Here is a 24,607-nt window from a genome sequence, read left to right as displayed (position 1 = left end):
AGGCTATTCATATGCAAAAGCCTCTTCGCACAGCTTGGGTGGGGCAGGGTCTCAGGGAATCAACAGGGTGGAGCAAACAGCTATGGCTGATCCTCAGTCTTGCCCTAAGAGGCCCTGGGTCTCAGTGTCCAGTGGTAATCGCTGTAAGCACCTCTGAGAGAAAGCTGCCCTGGAGTTCCACCCAATGCCAGACAGTCCAGTTTCTCCCCGTATGAGTCTGGGTCCGCAGAAACTATCCCAGAACTGGAGTTCAGAGCAGTCAGGAGCTTGTGACTTCCCTAGATTGAAAAAGACAACTGTGTCCTCAGTTGCCAGCCCTTTCTGTGTGCGCCTCTGTACCTCTGCACTTTACTTCTGCACCTCTGCTGAGTCTCAATGTGCTTTTCTCTTTCCTTCTAGTTGTAGAATTTCCATTCAGCCAGCCTTCCTATGGTTCTGGAGGATGTCTGTTTTGACCTTTAGCTGGTGTGTTTCCTGGTAATTCCAAAAGCTTGAAAATGACAATTTGGATACATGTTAAAACAATATGCATTTTCATAAGCTGTAATGTAGTTCTTTGGAAATGACAAAAACACATTGACCTTTTTTTAATTAAAAAAAAACCCAACTTTTTAATTTGAAAACCATGGATTCCAGTTAAGATAACCTTCCAAAAAAAGTTTTACATGAACAACAATAATAAAATTCAGTCATATTTTATATTTTGGAGCGTGTTTTTTAGTGGAAAAAGAATGCCTTTATTCTTGTAAACTTATCTTGAATTAAACCACTTTGTTGAATTCTCTTATTTGTTTTAAATGGTCTGTCTCTACATTCTGCCAAAGTGACATTTTTTATGAGACTCACATGACATTTGTCTCCCACTTGCTTTCTTTGTTGCATTGACCATGTTATATTTTTTGCTCGAGTTGTCGACGGCCGAAACCGGTTTGGCTCAGTGGATGGAGCGTCGGCCTGCGGACTGAAAGGTCCCAGGTTCGATTCCGGTCAAGGGCATGTAACTTGGTTGTGGGCATGTCCCCAGTGGGGAGTGTGCAGGAGGCAGCTGGTCGATATTTCTCTCTCATGGATGTTTCTAACTCTCTATCTCTCTCCCTTCCTCTCTGTAAAAACTCAATAAAATATATTTAAAAAAAAAAAAAAGAGTTGTCGACGATTGGGCAATGCTATTTGTTTGTTTTTCATATTAGTAAATTTTCTCTATTACATAGAATGCTTGCTCTAAGTCTACCAATTGTCATATTACATTGGTAGAATTTCATAATGTCAATCATTATTTTTGTACAGCATCCTGATTTTTTAAACATATGCCATCAGAGTCAATTATCTGATGTTCCATTAGGGATTTCACATTTACATTTTTAACTGAATTTTTTCTTATATCTCATTTCCCAGGTGTGGGAACAGTTACACTGTCATAAACAAAAATAAAAAGCTGAACATAATTTATGATTTATATAAGAATTAATTATTATTTAAACTTTGTCAGAACTCAGGAGTAAAAACATCTAAACTTGGGGCCCTGGGGAGGGGAAATTTTTTTTTAGTTACCATTGAAAACTACTTAATTCAGTTTGCTCTGTCACATTTTCTTTTTTTGGGTGCCATTTTCTTATTTTATAATCTAGAAACATTATTTATTTTTTTCTGGGCATTCAAATATATTAGTGAGTTGTTCAGCACACTGCCCTTTTATTATTTTTTTGAAATTTCTGTTGCGTAGTAAGTCATTTCTTTTATGCTATATTTGTATTTGCATCTTCTCTTCTATTTTTAAAATTAGGTTTCCAGAATCTATCTTACTGATTTCTTTAAATGTTTGGTGTATCAATTTTGTCAACTTTTAATGTATTATTTTTGTTTCGTTCCTTATTATTTTCTTTTTTGCTTTTAAAACTGTTAGGGTCACTGAAGGAGGAATGCATGAGGCCGAAGTGGTGAGGGATTATGAATTTATTAGGTCATCTGAATACCGATGGTGCCAGCACCCAGGGACCCGGAGTCAGAGATTTTAAAGGACTCTAGGCAGGCTTTTTCTGGGCGGAGAATTCTTTGGGTGGGTCTGAGTCCTCAGAAGGCCCCCAGGGCAAGGATAATGGTCTCAGCAAGTGGAATGGGGTCGAAGGGAAAGGGAATGTCAGTTGTGAGTGGCCTAAAGGTCAGAGCCCAGGGGAGGGAGCATCCATTCAATTACTTGATTAGACCTAACAAAAACCTCTTGCCTTTCCTTGCTTTTTTAACTTTATCTTTTTAGTTTGAATGTTTAGCTCACTGACATCTAAGTGACAATTTACCGAAAACTTACATTTTATAATCTTCTCCTCTGATGTGAGAAATATTACATTATCGGTTTAGTACATTTTAGCTTCTTTTAAGAATTGTGGTGGCTATTTTATTCTCATACCTTTATTTTTTTTTTTTTTGGAAGCTGTGGACTTTCTTCTTTTTAATTTATGTTCTTAACTTTCTTTATGCGTCTAGTATGGGCTTTCCTAGCTAACTCCTTGGCAATCTATGATGACTTGCAACCTGGAATCTTTCTTTTTCCTTTAATTCTAGGAAATGTGGTATTATTTTTTCTAAAAATTGTCTTCTTTTTTTTTTCAGTGACTTTGTTTTCCCCATTGCTTTCGGGTACTCTGTCACCAAGATATCACAGGCCTAACTACCATCTGAAACATCGTTTAGGTGTTTGTATAATTTCTATGTTTTTTTCTCTTTTTTGGGAGAGAATTTCACTGTCTGACACTTCAGTGCACTAGTATTTTGTGTTCATCTTTCTACTTATTCCATCTATTGAGTCTTTTTACTCCTCTGTATTCTTTATTATTATTATTAAAACATTTAATGTTGACATTAATACAGGTGTCTCTTCCTCCCCTCCCTTTGCCAAACTCCACTTAAACTCTTATTTAAATCATATCTAATATGTCAACTTTTAGTTGCTGTAAGTCTGTTCCAATAGTTTTGCTTTAGATGGTGTATGACTTATGATTGACTTTGTTTTCTAGTAATTATATATTTTAGGTGTCTAGTTCAGGAGTTGGCAAATGATGGCTCACAGGCCAAAATCGGGCCTCCATCTATATTTTTAAGTAAAGTTTTAGTGGGACACAGAAACATCTATTTGTTTATGCATTGTTGGTGCCTGATTTTGGGCACATCAGCAGAGTTGAGTAATTGGGGACTTGAGTGACTTGCCAGGTGTAAAATATTATCTGCCCCTTAAGAAAGAGTTTGCTGACCATCCATTTGGTCAAAATCACCTTGAGTTCATAACTCCTGGGGGTATTGTTAGTCTCTCTTTAAATGTGTATTTGGAAAGATTGGAAGCCTAGCTGTCATTTGCATTCCTAAGGATTAATTTAGAGATGGGGGAGGAAGAGAGAGAGAGAGAGAGAGAGAGAGAGAGAGAGAGAGAGAGAGAGAGAGAGAGAGAGAAGAGACAGGAACCAAGTAGCACCTGGGTAGAAGTTCAATCCTTGTGAACAGTTCTTTTGTTCCCTCATCAACCAGGCAGTTGGGTCAAATATTCACCTTGCATTTGAGTTTCTTTGAAAGGAGTGGCACTGAGGGAAGTGCAATAGTTGTTATGGGATGCTGCTCCTCTTCCCCTCAGTTTTGCAGCACCTATTCTCATAGCTAGCCATGCAACCGGCATCCCTTTCCAGAAATTGCCCTCATCCTAAGGGATCTGCCCCACTTCTTCCCCCATCCCTAGTGATAGGTGTCACCGAAGAGTTCAAAGACCTGGCTCCCAGGTCTCAATTAGAGATATCTCCCACCCCAGCTCTAGAATTTTCTGTAGGACTGGCTGACCTTGCTGTAGCATTACAAATGCAGTTCATTCTATTTTTCTCCCGAATTCTGTTTCCCTGGCTCTTTTCTAGATGGCGTTTCAGAGAGCACTTCCCACACACAGATTTCCAAGTCTCCAATCAGCTTCCTGGGCCTGCCCTGAGAAAGGAGGAAGCCTCCTTTACTTTGATTCATTATCCTCGAGATGCAGAGAATGAAGGGATCCATAGGAAAACATGGAAGGGAAGCCAATCAGTTGAGTATGGTTTCTACCAGCTCCTTTCAACGCCAGGGTAACTTCTGCTGTTCTGATTTTACTCAGTAAGGCTGGGCAGCTTGGCCTCCTGCTGACATTTCCATAATGTGGGAGGGCAATTACCCTCTCATGGCAACATCGATCCTCTCCAAGTCAAGAGACAGAAATAGAACTCCAAAGCTCCGGTCCAATCTTTCCTCCAACTGCTATGATTGCAAGTCCCTTGATCCAGACTGTTGACACCGCTCTCTTACTTCCAATTCCTTTTACTTCCCATATATACACACATCAGCTTATGATATTTTTAATTTTCTAGAAGATATTATATTTTCTGTTTGTTTTAATTCCTGGTTCCCTTTAATTCATGCTTCACTTTCACTCACGAACACAGTTTATTTTATTGTGTGGTTTGTTTTTTTTTGGAGGGGCGAATAGAGAAGTACCATTCATTTATAAACCTATATTGAGAGTATTCAAGTATAAATCCATATCTTCTATTACCAAGCTTTAGCTAACAATGAGATTTTTGCTTGTTTTAACTGTTCAAGGAGGCCTCCTAGAGTCTCAAAAATACAACAGTAATTATTAATGTGAGCTCGCTATGTTCCCCAGGAATGGGAAACAACATTAAAATATTTTTGTTTATAGCACTCCTCTGAATAAAGGTCGAGGGTTGCCAATTATTCTGTTACCCTGGGTAATATGTCCTCCCACAATAACTGTTTCCAAACTTACCCATTCTCCACCTCAGGTTTTCTCCCTTCACCCTCATCATGCAAATGGCTTCAGTAGAAACCATCAGAGAATCCTATGAATATGACTTTTCCATTAGTGGACAATGTAGTCCTTTCTTATCCATTCACTTCCCATGGTTTTAGTTACGCATAGTCAGTTGTGGTCCAGAAATAGTAAGTGGAGAATTCCAGAATAAACAATTCATAAGAATTAAATTGCATGCCATTCTGAGAAGCATGATGAAATCTTGTGCCATCTTGTTCCATTCACCCGGGACATGAATCATCCCATTGCCCAGAATATCCTTGCTGTATACATATAGCCTCCAGTTATTAGGTTGACTGTTAGATTCATGGGGCTTGCGTTCAAGTTCATGTAACCTATATTTTACGTAATAATGGCCTCAAAGCCCAAGAGTAGTGACACTAGCAATTTGCATATGCCAAAGAGAAGCTGTAAAGTGCTTCCTTTAAGGGAAAATATGAAAGTTCCCTACTTAGTGAAGCATTTCATCATTATTACAAGAAGGGTGAGTACAGTACAATAACTGTTAAGATATTTTGAGAGGGAGAAAAAAAGAGAGAGAGAGAGCATTCATATAACTTTTATCACAGTGTATTATATAATTATTCTATTTTATTACTAGTTATTATTGTTAATCTCCTACTGTGCCTAATATATAAATTAAACTTTATCATAAATCTGTGCTTTAAAATATCACTGGGGGTCTTGGAACATATCCACATGGATAAGGGGAACTATTGTATAGCATAAGAACGTCTTGTCTCAGCTCCAGACTGACATAGCTCGTTGCTATCTCACATTTACTTCCATGTTCCAAAGTCTGGCTCCGTTCAACCTATCTGAAACCATAATCATGATGTTCAGTGTCAAACCTAGTTCTCCTGATTCTCTCCCAGGGTTGCCTCTCTTGTTTTATAGCAAGTCACCCAGGTAACCATTGAGATCAGAGATCTGGGTGTTTGCACATCTCTCTCATTTGCACTCACCAATGAATTCTGACACTTTTACCTGCCAATTCCTCTTGAATCTGTTTATCTCCCTCTCTATAGCCACTATCCTAGTGCAAGTAATAATTTTCTCACCTGTACTGATGTGGCAGCCTATTGATTGGCCTCTCACTAACATTTTTCTCCAATCTCTTCTCTATACTTCAATCAAATAGACTGATTTTTTTAGGTTGACATCTAATTTTTTTATCATAAAAGGTGTAAACAGTATATAATTTTGGCATATTGTAAATATGGTACTTTGAAATAAAATTATTACAAGTTTTTATATTTTATGGAATAAAATAAATACCATGGCAATTTGATCCCTACCATCATCCATACAAAAATATTTGATTCTTATTTTTAATAGTTATAAATAATTAACATTATTCATATAAATAAATTATTGGGAATAGTAGTGTATAATAGTAAGGATATGTAATTTTTTAATCTTAAAATATGTATGCCCAAATTCACAATTACCTATAATATAGATATATTTTTTAATTTTCCATTTTTTCCCCACAAATATTTAGAAGCTCCTTGAGCTTGAGGCAAAAAAAAAAAATGTTTCTTGATCCTCTGAGCCATTCAGCAGTCTTGCATATTATTATCCTTTGGACAATCCAGGCAGAGTCTGTACACTCCAGGACATCAGTTAGAGGCAGAATGGGAGGGATGAATGTCTTGCTCTCATAAAAGAGAGAAGGAAGGCCGAAAAGGGCAGTTGGGAAAGGAGAACATGCAGCTACAGAACAGCTGCCTCTGGAAAGAAGTCATGTTAAAGTTAGGATCTGGATATTGATCCTTTTAACATCATCCACACCAATGATACCCTTACAGAGAGGGGTAGACCACCTATATCCAGTTTGAAGGCCACTGAACTAGAGAACATGGTATATTTAGGAACCCTACAGAAGTAGTCATTTGAAACAGAGTGGGGCTAAGCAAAGTCTCTAAATGTTATTTTTAAGTAGTGCAAATCTGTAGAAAACACTCAGAAGTTAGTCTTTTTTTAAAAAAAATCCTAAAGATAAATAGATATACTAATTTGTTTCTTTAAAGATTAAAATTTGATATTAATGTTATCTTAATTGCTTCCCAAAGATTCATAGTCTTGTCAGTCCAACGTTTGGAACTTGTCTGATTTAAATGATAAATTTGCCACCTCCACATTATGGTATTTACTTGCTTCAGTGAGGCATAGCTACTAGTAGGTACCATAATATTTATGATGATGGTGTGGAATAAGCAAGCAAAGGCAAAGAGAGCAGATAATATTTTACTTATGATATTACATCAACCACTGTAAAACTTCACATTTTATTATCAACTAGAGGTCCGGTGCACGAAACCCATCCATGGGTAGGGTCCCTAAGCCTGGCTGGTGATCAGGGCTGCAGGCCACCAGGTGGGGCCTTCCTTCATTCCATGCTGTCCCCTGGTGGCCAGCACACGTCATAGCAAGCAATCGAACTCCCGGTCCCCTTGATTAAACTCCCTAGGGGACACTGCATATTAGCCTTTTATATATATGGATGTTCTGAATAATGTAAAATATATTTGTCTTTAATCATTAAATTGATGATGCTGTATTCAAGAAGGTTATTTTAACATCATTTTATATAAATAATAAAATAGGAATCTTGTATGTACTACATCAGTATTTTGGTAGTTTTTATAATTTCTGTAACAATATATTTCCTACTAAATAGATGAATAAAAAGTTCAAACTATTTAGATTTAAATAAAGTACAAGAAAAGTTTGGCATATTAATTTTGTTTCTCAAAATGGTAGTTATTGACATTTCAACTTTTGCTCTTGTGTGTATGTGTGTGTTTAATCTCCTAAAACATCACTTTTAAGAGTCAAATTCAAATGATCAAAAAACATGTCAAAATGGCAATTTTATTTTCTTGTCCAGTATATGAGCTTGGACCAAGACTGAGTGAAGTTTTAGTTTAAATTGGTTCAAAGCCCATTACCATTTAATCAACTTTTATCTCATTGATTTTAATTGAAAAATCACCTTGACTTTTACTTCATATTTATAGCATGATGCAAATATCACTAATAGGTATTGATATATGTATAAATGTTATAAATTACATATATGAATAATACTATTAAGTAATCAATAAACATATTGCTTTACTTATAAATTCTGTCTGTATTCATTAAGGTCCTGTGACCCCTCTCAATTTATAGTCCTAACCAAACTCAATTCAATACATTAAAATAAATATTATCTCTCATTGTAGCATCCCTACACTATAAACTTCATGAGTAAAAAACTTTGTATTTTGATATATATTTACATTAATAAGTTGAACCAATAATTTTTAAAAATGTATTTTAATTGACTTCAGAGAGGAAGGGAGAGGTAGAGAGAGAGAGAGAGAGAAACATCATTAATGAGAGAGAATCATTGATTGGCTGCCTGTTGCATGTCTCACACTGGAGATGGAGCCCCCAGCCTGGGCATGTGCCCTGACAGGGAATCAAACCGTGACCTCCTGGTTCATAGATTGATGCTCAGCCTCTGAGCCATGACGGCCGGGGGAACCAATAATTTATATATTTTCAAATATATCTGATATGAGGATAAATTGAAGGAAGCCATTTCTTCCAATAAAAAGTTTTAAAGGAGAAAGGATAAGACCAACATTGCCATTTCCAAAGTAAATCCCTATGCCCTTCTGGTGCACCTGGCTCTCACACAAATGCTTGGAACATGGCAAGCAAAGAAAGACCCAGTGTGACTTTGGTACTTGCTCCACTGCCTTTATTCATAAACCCCTGGAAACCGGCCAGGAGGCAGGGTTTCCCCTTCCCTTCATGTTCTCTCTCCTAGTACTTATCGGACAGATAAATGGGGTCAGAGTGTGTTAGATATTATGTTCCATGGATATTTTTCAATGAGTGTGATGCTACATGTCACTGAGTATATCTTATACCTCTATGATAGTTTGCTAATTTAATTATCAACCAACAAACAAGGTCTTTCTCTATGCTTAATGTCTCATTCTCCTTTTCTCTCTTTTTTCATTCCATCTCTCCCATTCTTTCTCTCTCTCTTTGACACACACATTCTAGCTCTATCTCTAGCTCTATCTTTATCTACCTCTATCTCCCCAACTTTCTCTCTCCTTCCCTTTCTCCTCCACACACTTTTAAATTAAATACAAAGTTGTTACCATTTTAAATTTCCCCCCTGTAGTGCTTTTCTTTCACAAAATAATATCAGGATTTCTTTCTCAATGATAGAATATGTATCTTTATATTTCTCAAAATAACTTCAATAAGTATATTTTATAATTTAAAAAATATTACCAAAGATAATTTCTGGTGTTGGGAGGGTTATATAGTTAAACTGTGCCCTATCTTACCCTGCAGAAAGGAAGCATTCCAGAAGATTCTCAAGAATGGGATGTTGGAGTCACCATGTGGGACTCAAATTACCTGCTTGGGCAGAACTCGGTCTCTGAGTTTATTTCAGCCTTAGAATAAGAAGTATCATGTGCCAATATATAAAAATGTGCTGGTGCATACACAATTTTATTAAAAGAAAATTGATATATTAAAGAACATCAAAGGGAATATTTTAATAAAAGCACAGTAGGAAAAAAGACTCAAACTTACATACTTTGCAGCTTAAGGAAATGTAATGAGCTTGCTGATTTCCCTCAGTTAATGAACTTTATGAGCTTAGTTTTAGGCTGCATTAAAATGTATTCTTCATTAAATTGTATTCTTCTATGTTGATAATACTTCTTTAAACTCATTTCTAACATGACTTTGTTTTTGTCAAATAGATATTTAGAAACAATTTTTTTTAGTATAATACATAAAGGGTTTTGTTTAATAAAAAATGGCAACCTTCTGATAGCATAAACAAAGAACATACATACAACTCCGGTATTATTTTATTTAATATAAGCTAAATATTTTGGTTTATTTCTTACTAGCCTTTCTATATATACCTATATAATATTCATATAACTATTTGAACATATATATTATCTGTTGGTACATGCAATTATTTCTAATTATCGTGTTGTTATTCTACACCTATGTCATTAAATACTCAGTGCATTTCTGCACACATTCTATTTTGTGAATATTGCTTTATTTATTTTATCATTTTTCTACTATTGAAAATTAAGATTATTGACAAAAAAACTCATATATACAGAGAACAGATAAGTTACTTCCACAGACAAAAAATGGGGTGGCCAAAATGGGTGAAGGGGTTCAAAAGGTACAAACTTGCAGTTAGCTATAAAACAAATAAGTCATGGAGATATCATGTACAGCATGATGACTACAGTTATTGATATTGTATTGTACATTGGAAAGTTGCTAAGAGAGTAGGCCTTAAAAGTTCTCATAACAAGGAAAAAATTTATAACTATGCATGGGGACTGATGTTAACTAGACTTCTAGAGGTAATTATTTTGTAATGTATATGAATCTATACTAATAAAAGGGTAATATGCTAATTAGACTGGAAATCTTACAGACGACCATCTGGTCATCGTCCTAGACAAAGCCAAGGTGGCAGGGCTGTGCAGAGGCAGTTAGGGATGATCAGGCTGGCAGGGGAGAGCAGTTAGGGGTGATCAGGCAGGTAGGCAGAGAGGTTAGGGGCAATCAGGCAGGCAGGGGAGAAGTTAGGGGCATCAGGCAGGCAGGCAGGTGAGTCGTTAGGAGTCAGCGGCCCCAGACTGCAAGAGGATGTCTGACTGCCTGTTTAGGCCCAATCCCTGTGGCAGTGGGACATTCCCTGAGGGGTCCCAGATAGAAGAGGGTTCAGGCTAGGCTGAGAGACACGCCCCCCGCACGAATTTTGTGCACCGGGCCTCTAGTATACATTTATAATTTTGTATACCTATAACTAATATAATATGTTGATGATACATTCTTTTAAATAAAAAAAACATGAGACTGTTGGATTACTGAAGTATTTTGCTGTTATAAATAATATTGCAATAAATAGTATATTATTAAACGTGCACATTTCTTTCTGATGATGTCTTTCTTTAATATAAATTGGTAGTGTGAATATTTAAGGCTTTTGAAATGTGCTGTCAAACTATCCTCTACTGCGATTAGTACATATTATTTCATATACTTATAACATACACATATACATGAATATATTCATAAGAACACATATTTTTAACATAGATATGTGCACACAGCACTTTATTTTCTACCTATTTCTACATGTGGGTCAGGAGTGGATGTGTGATTCAGGCATGCCCCAGCAGGCCAGCTGAGTTTCACATGGCTGCTTTTGCTCTCACCTTGACCTCTTTTCCAAATACTTCTCAAGGTCTGGTAATCCTGTGGTCATGAACTCCATGGAAGATTATTACAAGGCTGCACCACTATAAAATAGTTTAATTAGTTTTCTTTTTTATTCTACCCATTGTGTGATGCTTTAAAGAATTTGCTGCTTTAATTTAAAAATCTCTTACAAAAGCAACTCAGCACTTGCCTTCTTTTTTTTTTTTAATTTCCCCCCACGTTCTGATCCTTTTAACTCTATCCAACAGCTTTACATGGCACATGATTCCAGTTAAAAGTCTCCACTCATGCTTGATGGCATTACTTTCACCACTGATTATATCAAAATAAATTGAATGCTTCATACATTTAAAATATATGAAAGCAAAAAAAATATTGGCTTGTTTGTCTCCCCACATCTTTTCACTATCAGGAGTTATCTTTGGAAGTAGACATGTGACTTAGTCACATATATCTCACAAGTCCTTATTAATAGTGAAGGGCAACAATTACACACTGAGGTATTCACTTCATTATTTAAAAAAGTGATGCTTCCAAGGTTAATATAGCCTGGGATAGTAAAGAGATATAATTTTACAATTTTCCTGATCCTGATCATTTCTTACCAGGATGATTTCAAATATCTGAATGGCTCCTCCTTCTTTCATCATATTGTGTGTGTGTGTGTGTAACTGTGGCCCTCCACTATTTTAAATGCTTAAATGACTTGTCACCTTTGTCTAAAATTTTATTTACTTAAGGAAATAAAGCAATTGGGGAAAACCAAGTTTAATTCTAGTTAGTAGAGTCCCCACTTTGTAAATTGTAGGTTGCATAGTCTTGGTAAAATTATTTTCACCATCTGAGTCTTAGATTCTTCATTTGTACCTGCTATAATTATCGTGGTAATTAGATTAGATAATAAGCTTGGCATAGACAAATGTTTCTTCAAGTTTTCCATCAAAATACAAAATGAGAGAATAATTGGTTATTCCCAGAGACTGGGAGGTTAAAATTTAGCAGCTTGATGCAAAAATCTGAAGTCTGATCCTTTCCAAGTTAATTTCTCATTCCTACTCCTCAATATATATCTGTTTATTTTCATATGTATATTATGAATTTCTTACTTCCATACACTTATCCCCCAAATCCTAGACTAAAATTGATATTCTACAAAAGGGCACCCTGTTTTTACTATTTGAAAAGTACAGAAATTTATATATGTTAATCATTATTATTATTATTTTATTTTGTATAAGATTTTTGAATATTTGGCCCTCAGTCTCAAACCTTAATCTTTGACTTGCCTCACATCCTGTTCACACATTATGTCTTAGTTATACAAAAATCTCAGCATAGAAGGCTATGCCTCATTACTTTGGGGGGTCATCTTTTTCTTGGAATATTTCTAGTCAGCCCTTGAATATCTTGAATTAACGTTCATATTAATAATTTACTTTTAAAATTAAAATACACTTGCAGGATAAAATACATCAACACGATGTTTTAAAACTTAAGCATAGCCCTGACCAGTTGGGCTCAGTGGATAGAGCGTCGGCCTGCGGACTAAAGGGTTCCAGGTTTGATCGGTCAAGGGCCTGTACCTGGGTTGTGGGCACATCCCCAGTAGGGGGCGTGCAGGAGGCAGCTGATTGATGTTTCTTTCTCATCGATGTTTCTGACTCTCTATCCCTCTCCCTTCCTCTCTGTAAAAAATCAATAAAATATATTAAAAAAAACAAAAACAAAAAAAACCTTAAGCATAAATAAAAATTTTAGCTACTGCAGGAGGCTGAAGTTCACACCTTTAAGCAGAAATCGTCTCCTTTAGAGAACTTGACATCACCTAATATGGTTTCTTAATCTGAATCATAAAGGCAAAAAAAGGGAACAAATATTTGTTGAGAATATGTACCACAAGTGTCCAGAAATCATATTCATTCATAATCATCCTTGAACTCTTTATCAAGTTGATACAAATATCTGAAGAAATATCAGTTCTCCATCCAAGTGTACTGGCTTTAAACCTCAGAAGGATTAACTCATTTTGTCAAGTTCACATGACTAAAGAACATTAGAATGTAAACTCTTGGAGTTAGCCTTATTCTCCTACTCTTCCTCTATCTCTGATGAAACTACACACACTCAGATTGCTCCTCTGCATTAGCAGGGTTAGGTAGCATGTAAGAGGCACAGAGAGGTGGTTACATGGCTACACATGAAGTCTTTCCCAGAACTCATATCTAATCTGTAGTCTTCATAACCCCAGGATGTTAATAAAGAGAAATATGGAAGTGCGATAGCAGGCAAGTATAGGATATTGAATAGTTTATTCATTGAAATCTAGCAACAAGGAGTCATCAAAGATTTCCATTTAATTAATTGTTCAGGTGAGCTGAACCAAGCTTAACTATTCTCAATCATATTTTGAAGAGGATGCTCTTCTTAAGTAAAATATTATAGTTTATTATCTGATGTATCTTATGTAATGGTGAACTTAATAAAAAAGAGAACTATACAGAACAAGTATCTATCTATCTATCTATCTATCTATCTATCTATCTATCTATCATCTATACAGTATGTGTGTTTGTGTGTGTGCTTTGTTTTCGCAAACATCTTGATTGCATTTCACATGGTGTTCAGCTAATATTACCTGGGATAACACAGCGAATGGAAAATGGCATATCCAATGTTAGCAAGAGTTAATTTAGCATGCTTATAAATTACAAAACATTTTTAAAAGAACTATTGTTAAGAAAATCATGAAGAAATATTTTTCATGGTTTTTCAAAGATGCTTGTTTACATTTCTTAAATAAAAACCAAGAACAAAATCTATTGTTCCTTCACTGTGGTTTTGGTGGTGTTAGTGATGGAAACGATAGTAATTTCAGTGAGCAACACAATGTGGTGTGAACCTTTACAACAAGATGGAAGGACATTGATTCTGTCTGGCAATCATGATATTTATTAGCAGCTGGGGATGTGTCTTCTCCCATCAGTAGCAACATTGCTAAATGAATTAACATATGTACAGTACTTAGAAATATATCTGGCCCATTACAAGCTTTACACGCTATCTATCCGTCAAAGCAAGTAGCTTCATAGCTAGCTATTGTTATAGTAATTAAAATGTGTTTGTCTCAAATAACAGAAATAGCAAATGATAATTCTTTTAATTTTATTATCTTACACATTTAGAAATCTGGATATGGAGAGGTTACAGTGGCCCAGAAATCCCATACAAACTTCACTGGCTTTCCATCCTTTCTCTCACCCTCCTCCTGTACCTTTTGTTGCCACTCAAGATGGCAAGAGGCCTTAGCACTTCCCGGCATGGCATGCAGCCGCAGTGACATTTGGTGACGAGGGACATTTCCTTTTGTGCAGCTTTTCTCATTAGGGTGAACATCTGAACATCTTTTCCCTGAAATCTCATTAGACGGGATTAAGTGCCCTGCCAATGTCTAAACCAATCACTGTCAAATAAAATGCCTTTTATAAGGTTGGCCCCACACAATCCTGATTCAACAAGTGAGGTTTGGAATTGAATAGTGTAAGGGAAGACTTTAATAAGTCTTTCATGTTTTTCAGCAAGGTATCAGAGAACTAGAAGTGGTGACGGGGGGAGTGAATGGATTTGGGGTGCATGGCTGGCAGTCTGCAACAATATTATTAGAATTTCTTAGTATTGCAGATTAAGATTTAACATACTTCCTAGAATAGACAGTGTTGGGGTCTCATCCCCAAATCCCTGGATCTCCTTTCTGGGAACTGTGTGTGCTCATTCCTTAAGTTCTACGCGCTTTGCCGCTAAAGACTGGCAATGGCAAGCTTCAGAGGAATGCACTTGTCTTATCACTGAGTTGTCCACATGGATAGCTTAGGTTCAAAGAGATGGCCCATAGGTAATGAACAACTCAGCTCCCCTGACTCCAGATGGGGCAAACTGTGCAATTTCCTCTACAGAGCTCCCAGGGGATCAGGCTGAGTCTGTACTTCCCCTTAACTTCTTCCCTTTTCCTACCCTGTTTCCTACACTTCCTTACAGGTTTCTCCTGGAACAATTTCCTTTTAAGTCACTTGTCGAGTGCTTAGCTCATTTGAATACATGTAACTCTCAAGGTCCTCTGAGAGAACTTGACCTAAGATGGCTTCAAAATTATTTATGAGCACATTCAATTAAATATTAACCAATCATGTAACAATAATGTTTATTTAGATCTGACTTATCAGGAAAGAAAAAGCTGATGCAATTAAAAAATAATTATGTTCTCAACTGAATTTCCTGATTTAAAATCTTTGAAACTAATATTTTCATGAAAAGAGTATCTTTTGTCATCATTTACTTATACACTTAGCTATGTTTTAGGAAATGTATTATACTAAGTCAGCCGTGGGCAAACTACAGCCTGCGGGCTGGATCCGGCCCATTTGAAATGAATAAAACTATTGAAAAAAAAGACCGTACCCTTTTATGTAATGATGTTTACTTTGAATTTATATTAGTTCACACAGACACTCCAACCATGCTTTTGTTCCGGCCCTCCGGTCCAGTTTAAGAACCCATTGTGGCCCTCGAGTCAAAAAGTTTGCCCACCCCTGTACTAAGTCCTTGTTTTAATTAAGCTTTAGGCACCATAAATCAAATGCAAATAATAAACAAGGTAAAGATAACATAATGGAATTTTAACATTATATCTATTTTATTAGGATCACTATAAATTATCTTAAAACACATATACATCTTTTCTAAAGCTTTCAAGTAATTTCACACAAAAAAAGATTGATAGGAAATCAGTGACTTATTTAAATTTGATGAAGCCATGTAGTGAGTAGTGTTTCTTTTTATTTTTTTAAATTACAGTTGATATTCAATATAATTTTATATTAGCTTCAGGTGTACAGAATAGTGGTTAGACAATCATAAAATTTACAAAGTGAGTCCCCCAATATTTCAAGCACTCATCTAGAAACATAAATAAAATGAATAGTATCGCCATGTTTTTTGACAATTGTATTTTCAGCTCAACTTTTACTTTGCTCTTGTAACCTTAAGTTTCTAAATGGATATAACCTCAATCTCTGAAATGTCACTTAGAGACAAACTATTAGGAAGTATTTTAAAATGTTAGCATTACATAGAGTCCGGTTCCATACAGCACAGCTATACATTCAGGAAACACCCACGTGCTCTGACATTCATTGGCAAGTGCTTTCATTGACAAATAGCTCTTGCTTACTCTTCCTCTTCTTAAGAACAGGATCTAACAAGGTCTATACTCTGAAACTCTCTAAGATCTCTAATGTAAGAAGTTACTCTTAAAAGAAGACATTTCCTTTAGTGATGACCTCATTTGAAAGGTCAAGGAGTAAAGAGGAAATTCTTAGAGATTGAAATGGCATTGCTGAGAGAGGGAAGGAAATCACCCACTGCATTATTTTCAAAGAACTTTTTTGTTTGAAAGTCAGATTCGGGTTTTCCATCTCTGTTTTTTTCCCTCCAATCTTTCACAAGAACAAAATTTATTTCTTCCCTGCTTCCCCTGTAATAGGGAGAGGAGCTTTCTGGGCTTCATGTGCATTTTTTTCAGATAAATTGATAAAGAGTGACAATAATTGATATCTAATTAAAAAATTTGAGATAGAATTTTCTTAAATTTGTCATGGCTTAATTTATGTATATGTAATATCAAATATGCCTTTATTTTAAAATATTATTTTATTTGTATTATGCACATAAAACATGTATGTAATTACTGTTTCTACTTTTCTTATCCAATTACTTTGGCAGTATTAAATCATAAGGAATATTTCATTGTGGAATTGCTTTGTAAGTGTTAAATGTATTTTTTATCCATTTATTAGTTATATCCATATACATTTTTAAAGGCCCTATGCCTAGTAGAATGATTATCACATTGATATAAGGAGATATGTAAGCATCTTCAGTACAAAGAAACACAAGATACATGTTAAACAAAGCACATAGATTCAGACAGTTCACCTGTGAGATTCAGGAAGTTCTTGAAAGTGATGTGTCATTGGATCTAAAGGAGAGATTTCTGAGAAAATGTGATCACTTCCCTAATCCTGAGAGTTACGTGTATTCAAATTACTTAAAAAATAATAATATGTGTTTAAAAAGGTAACGATAATCCAGTTCATCTGGAAGCTACATGTATGGTAAAACTGACAATTTATTCCAGATATTACAATGTCATGAATGCCAATTTGCGGTGTGACCTTAATTCAGAAGTTGGAAGAAGTGGAAGGTTTTTTTTAGGAGGGTCAAATACCCAAAGCCATTTTTGAAAGATAAAATGTGACAGTGGTATGTGTGCTATCTTGGAGAAGCAACTCCTGGCATAGCGAAAAGTCAGGTGGTAACTGCAATAGCGTGAAAGGCCAGAGCAGGATGTTGGGGTAGGTGAGAGTGACGTACAGAATGGACCTGACATATAGTGACAGTGATAAATCGTTAGAATTAGTGGACCAGCAGCAGGGAGGAGTCACCAATACTTAGTGGCTTCTCAGAGAGCATGGTGAGATGAAAAAAAAAAAAAAAAGGGTAACAATAATAATCACAACTAATGCGTAATGACAGTTTCTTATATATTACAGGTCAGGTGTTTTTCTAAAGGCTTTATGTGGATTACCTCTTTTAATTCTCATGGCATCTCTGTCATCACAGGGATTCAGGCCAAAAAAAAAAGAGCTGAGGTAATAATCACAATAAGTATACAGAGCAAGTATAAACTCTTTATGTATTGTACCAGTGTTTCTCATTCCACAATTAATAAATCATTTTCAATTAAAATGAATTTTTCAAATAAGAATTCTGTATGAAGTTATTTTATCACTCAATTTGCTATTACTGATCTTATTGTAAATAAGTATATATGTATGAACAGAGAATATATTTCTTTTTTGTCTGTTTTGTTTTGTTATTTCTCACCTGAGGATATTTTTCCACTGGTTTTTGGAGAGTGGAAGAGGGAGGGAAAGACAGAGAGAAGCATCAATGAGAGAGAAACACATTGATTGGTTGCCTCCTGCACCAGCCCCGACCAGGCCCCAGGTCAGGGAGGAGCCTGCAACTAAAATACAAGCCCTTTACTAGAATTGAACTTGGGACCTTTTGGTCTGCAGGCTGATGCTCTATCCACTGAGCCAAACCATGGAGAGCAAGAATATATTTCTTAGATCTATCCCAAGAAAACCCCATTTCATTTGAATTTTCAGTATAATTTCTCCTGAAATTAGTTCATATTGCTTTGACCAATGGGTAACGATAAGATTAAAGGATTGGGTGGAATTAAAATGAGGCAGAATAAGACATTTCTTTATATTTCATAAAATTTCCGGAAAAGTAAAAACTATCTTATAAGTCCAGGGATATATTCTCCAGAGCATATTAGAATGTTCTGTTGTTCATCGGGGGCTGGTCATTTTGTGCTATTCAGGCCTTCAACTGATTGGATAAGGCCCACCCACTTATTGAAGAACAATCTGTTTTACTGCAAGTCCACTAATTTAAATATTAATCTCATCTAAAAACACCCTTACGGAGACAGGTAATAATAAAGAATAATGTATAGTTTGTTAAAATCTATACTATTATTATTCTCCTCTTATCATTTGTAGTCTCATATTGTGAGGGAAGCCAATGACCTAAATAAAGCAACTTGCATGGTGCCTGGAATACACAAGGTGCTCAATAGATGTTAACTCTGTTCCCCTTTTGAGCCTGTCTTCTGTGAAGCAAAACTGCTCACGTAGATACTTGCAGGCCATGAGACTGGTTCTTTCCAGGCTTATGGGTCTTGAGAAAGCTTAGGCATATGATTATTACTTGCATGTTAACTGAAATAGTAACTTAAGTTAGAGTTCAAGTTCAAGAGTTCCTAGTATTGAAGTTCATGTTGAGTTACAATTCCTTTTAGATATTTTCTAAGACACCACACACCCATCTAACTTCCCACAAAGCCAGGTGTCTTCAAAATAAAGAGCACGTTTATGTTTATTTTATTTAGTGCACATGTATTTTGTGCACATGTCTAAAACCAAAGCAACAACTAAGAACACATCTGCCATCTTATGATGTACTCACCTCCCTTGGGGAAGCACAATGTTCATGTATTTTGCAAGGTCTGCTGCCTGTGATCATCTGAAGAGGTTCGGCACTTCTCAGTGTGTGTGTATGTGTGTTTAGGTGTGTGTGTGTGTGTGTGTGTGTGTGTGTGTGTGTGTGTGTGTGTGTGTGTCTGTGGTGTGATTTTCATATTGTAAAAGAAAGCATTATAATCTGCCTTCAAGAATATTTTTCAGTGACATCTCATCAAACTCATTCAAAAGGGGAAAGTAATACCATTTACCTGGGAATTGGTGAAGACTTGTGGAATGTATAGAAATGTAGAGGATGAATACAAGAATCTCACCATTCCAAGAAAAGTCCTTGCAATTGCCTATTCATTCAGCAAGTGTTAGAAGAATCATGATTGCATGCCAGACACTGGTTTAGGTGAGACAGAACCTACAGAAAGGGGCCATGTTTTTTTTAAAGTGCTCGCTGAATGAGTCTATAGCTGTAAAGCTGATCTCTAATCTTATTCCAAATAACTCAGAATCCACTTGTTCAATTTTAAAGTTTTAGCGCAAGGTAGGTACAAAACAAACATTTTTTAATGAACGAATGACAAAAGCAGAGAGCCAATATGGAGAGAAACACTTTTCTTTTATAAAAAAAAAATGCCTTGCCCTAGCTGGTTTGGCTCAGTGGATAGAGCATCAGCCTGCGGACTGAAGGCTCCCGGGTTCGATTCCAGTCAAGGGCACATGCCTGAGTTGTGGGCTTGATCCCCAGTGTGGGGTGTGCAGGAGGCAGCCGATCAATGATTCTCTCATCGTTGATGTTTCTATCTCTCTCTCCCTCTCCCTTCCTCTCTGAAATCAATAAAAATATATTTTTAAAAATGCCTTGATTATAGTTACTGTTAGAGACAGTTGCCAATGGCTGACCACAGATATAGTCATCCTGCCCTCTACCTGGTTATATATTTGCATGCAAGATTGGCTTCTACTTCTGAATAATTTCTGTGAAATATATAAAAAATACATTTAGAAAAGAAAATAAAGGCAGCAGCTAGTTTCATAGATTTAACTACTTTGATATCTTCAATTTTCTTTACAAATTTACTTGTGTTCTAGATTTTCTTCAATAAATGATGAACTTTGCTTTCTTGAAATAAGCCATATGATAACAACACATTTAGGATACAAAATTTAGGCCTAGCATTTTAATAACTTAGCCTATGTGATACATTCTTGACAACAGAATCACAATTTTCATAAAACAAGAACAATACACTTCCTAAAAATTGAGCAACATCAGATGAAAATTAGTTTGTGATAATAATCCCTTAAACTAGTGATCACAATTTCAGATTTCTAAATTTACTGGAAGAGACATATCTGTCTCCCCCACTATATCTAAGAAATGACGTTCTATTATAGTTTACCCGTGCATTCATATTGTGGGGAGTGAAGTATAAAAGATACCAAGAGGGTTCTGACTCTTAAATTCTTTCAAAAGAATGAGCTGAATTTGTATCCCCACTTTCACGTTGTGTGACCAAGTTTGAAGGTCTCATTCTTCTCTCCATTGTTACTTGGCTCTACGAATTAAAGCTTCCTGAACCCTAACACAGTATACCCCATACTGGACCTCAGAAATCTGTATTTGTGTGGGCAGTACTAGTATTTAGTCTTCAGTGCTCTATAACATGTGTTAAATCTACAGTCTCTGAATAGTCTTTACAGAAGAGATTAATGGCCCTTGTTTTGAAAGGTTAGCAATAATACAAAATAGATTCTTGATTTTGACTAAAATCCCAAATCCATCTCGCTACCTTGAAGTGAACTGGACTTGACAATAAGCATCCATTCTTCAATTTTTTTTTTCTTCAGTGATACTTTCATAAGACAAGGACAGCACAACAAAAACACCTCCACATTTACTGGATGTACCTGGCACACAAACACTCAACTCCTGAGCAGTTACAGAGTATGACTTTCATGTTAAAAAGAAATCCTACCCTGTAGTATAGAATCACCTGCTGAGAGAACTAAGATGTCTATTTCCCTGGAAGTTTTCTAAAGACATTATCGTTTATTACTCAGAAATATATTTTTGCTGCTTTTGGCAGGACATTTAGTTCCATTTCGTTTTTAAGTTGAATTTTATTTATGATCATTAGCCGCCCAGCTAAGCCCATTCTGGTTGAAATTGCCCTAATGTGAAAGTATCCATCTGCCTCTTCCATCTCATATTAGGAAATAAGGGAATTGGAATGCACTTTTGGAGTTAAGTCTATTTATTTAATCACAACTAAGTTCATGTTTGATATTAAATCTTTCATACCTTTTTAAAATTTGAACAATTGTAGTTCTGATATTGTCCCTACAGCATCTAGATCTGTACAATACATGTCACAGTATGTGTGACTGTCCTATCAGATATATATAAATTTATCATAAACATATGTGCACATGGGTAGTGACTTGCCAAAGAATAGTTCTGATTGCAATAGGAAGACTTTTGAACAACACCCTGGCCCTCCCTTTGTGTGTGTGTGTGTGTAAATATTTACAAAGATTGCTACCAATTTATTATCTGATTTTAGATGAGAGTCCAAAAATTTTAAAGGCAAAAATGTGTACCACTATTTAATTAAACTACTGCATATAGCTGATTTAATGAGATTCAATGTGTATGATTCTCTCATTTCAAAAGAAAGTTGTAAAGATTTAATATTATTATGATGATACTAGAGGCCCAGTGCATGAATTCATGCACCAGTGGGGTTCCTCAGCCTGGCTTGTGGGATGGGGCTGAAACCAGCTCTCTGACATCCCCTGAGAGGTCCTGGATTGCGAGAGGGTTCAGGCCATGTGGAGGGACTCCACTGGTGCATGATCTGGACTGGGGAGGGATGCAGGAGGTTGGCCAGCTGGGGGAGGGACTGCAGGAGGGCCCTAGGGCATATCCCAATTGGCTAGACCCTAGCAGTAAGCTAACCTACCGGATGGAACATCTGCCCTCTGGTGATCAGTGCATGTCATAGTGAGCAGTTGAAGGCCTTAGCATATCATTAGCATATTACGCTTTGATTGGTTGAATGGATGACCAGATGACCAGCCCAACCGGGCACTTATCATATTAGGCTTTTATTATATAGGATTATTTTCTGCCCTTTTTATTGGGAAACCTTTTCCTTGTGAATTTTGTGAGTTTCATGAACTCACATTGGACATTTTGCCCATAGTTACTGATTTGCTGAGTTCAGAGCATATGTTCCAAACATTTTTTTCTCAAAATTCTTATGTGTATCAAAGAAAATTCAATCCTTAAGCTTTTCATTTACTTGCATTGAAACTTATCAAAATGTTGTTCTGCAAGAGCTTTTTGAATTCCAAGAGATATTACAGGTCTTTCAATGTCCCAAGGAAGCACTCTGCTGAAATTAAAATATTTTAGCTTCTGGATTTTTCTTTTTCAGTTTTAATAAATATTTTAAGTAGTCAAAATAATATACAGATTGTATTCCATTTTCTCTTTTTGACTGGAATTTTCAATATTTCAAAGCTAACATACATTTTAAATACATAATTAATATAGAGCACTAGTGAGTCCTTTTCTTTAAGAAACCTAGACAATGTGGATTATGACTCACTGGTTTTTGATCCCATTATTCTGGCTCTAATATTCTCATGGTTGTATTCAGAAAGTGCATTAAAAAACATTGTATAAAATGATTAACTATACACACACATTCATCACAGACCCTTATGTGAAAAATATAAAAGGCAAGAAGGAGAGGGAATATCACCTATTTTTAAAAGATTTAAAATCATTATCTCTGGCCCTAGCTGATTTGGCTCAGTGGATAGAGCATTAGCCTGCAGACTGAAGGGTCCTGGGTTTGATTCTGGTCAAGGGCAAATGCCTGAGTTGTGGGCTTGATCCCCAGTAGGGGATATGCAGGAGGCAGCTGATCCATGATTCTCATCACTGAGGGTTCGATCTCTTTCTGCCTCTCCCTTTCTCTCTGAAAACAATAAAAATATATTAAAAAAATAGGAAGTGATAATGAGTTTTCAGCCAATGGACACAGTTAATGATGAAAATGTGAGAAGTGAGCCTAGGGATTGCTAGTAATAGTAGAAAAACCTACGACTCATCTTCCAGAACCATAGAAATGACTGACATTTTGTCACATGTCTATTGTTTATGAACAATAACATACATGAGTCTCCACCTTCTCATTCCCTCAACTCTCATTCCACATCTCTTACCCATCTGAAGGAGTTCTTTCTATCTCTAGACTGCTTGGGCCATAAATGCACTGACAACAAATATCAGTTGCAAATGACAACAAAAGCAACTGCAATTTACTCCTGCTCACTTCCTGGGATATGACTCACCCACCTCCTAGGACTCAGAATAGATGCTTCTTTTTTTCATAGACGCTTTTATTATTTTCACATTTTATGATAAACACTTGAAAACAATTTAGGTGTAAACCATCAACTGCTTTCTCTTCAATGAAGCAGAAAAAACACTGCATTTTGAAGGAGTGAGTTGCTCCAGAGCATCATGCTATTTGTGTTGGTTTCTCTTTATTTCTACAACTGATTCCTTCTTCAACTGGAACTTGCAGGTTGAAGGACTAAATTATTCATTTTTATTGTTTAAAGTATTGCATATAGTATTATATATGTTTACTTTTTCCCTCATTGACCTCCCCCCAGCCACCCCACCCCAGCACCTGCCCTCACCCCCCTAGTGTCTATGTCCATTGGTTATACTTATACGCATGCATACAAGTCCTTTGGTTGATCTCTTACCCTCTCCCTCTCACTCCCGCCCCGCCTTCCCTCTGAAGTTTGACAGGCTATTCGATGCTTCTGTCTCTGTATCTATTTTTGTTCATCAGTTTATGTTGTTCATTATATCCAACAAATGAGTGCGATCATGTGATATCTTTGGTGTCTAGAAACTAGAGATAGACTGACATGAACTTGCATTATGATATTCAATTTCTTAAATGGGCATACTTTTGAAAATATGTGATGAGGTTTGACTTACCTTTTGGAAACCAGGCTCTTGACCCAAAAGCCACTTGCTTGTTAATAACACAGTTAAAAAAACAAACAAACAAGTTCATCACGTCTTGGGACTTCATGTCACTCTGCACATATCCCATCATTCTTCGATGAAGTCGTTTATTTCTTCTCAATTTGAATAGCTTTAATCAGATCACAATGTTCCCTCTTTTAGAATCTTTTTTTTCAATTCAAGCAAAGAAGTGAAACATTCTTTTAAAAATGCTTTACAATATACCACATTGTAATTTACTTTGCATCAACAAAGTACAAATAACAGACATCCTCAAATTCTATTTTCAAAGTCTGTACACATTGAACTAGTTTAGAACCTGACTAAAAA

The 24,607-nt window shown here is 36.1% G+C and overlaps 1 pseudogene; it reads right to left on the bottom strand.

The window, feature by feature from the left end:
* Positions 1-24,368, bottom strand: part of LOC102759561 — a 43,269-nt pseudogene extending 18,901 nt beyond the window's left edge.
* Positions 24,369-24,607: the final 239 nt, after the last annotated feature.

This window comes from Myotis davidii, unplaced genomic scaffold, assembly GCF_000327345.1.
Source record: "Myotis davidii unplaced genomic scaffold, ASM32734v1 scaffold175, whole genome shotgun sequence".
Classification (NCBI taxonomy): Eukaryota; Metazoa; Chordata; class Mammalia; order Chiroptera; family Vespertilionidae; genus Myotis; species Myotis davidii.
The sequence above is the reverse complement of the archived record's forward strand: the minus strand, read 5'-3'. Positions and strand labels throughout refer to the sequence as shown.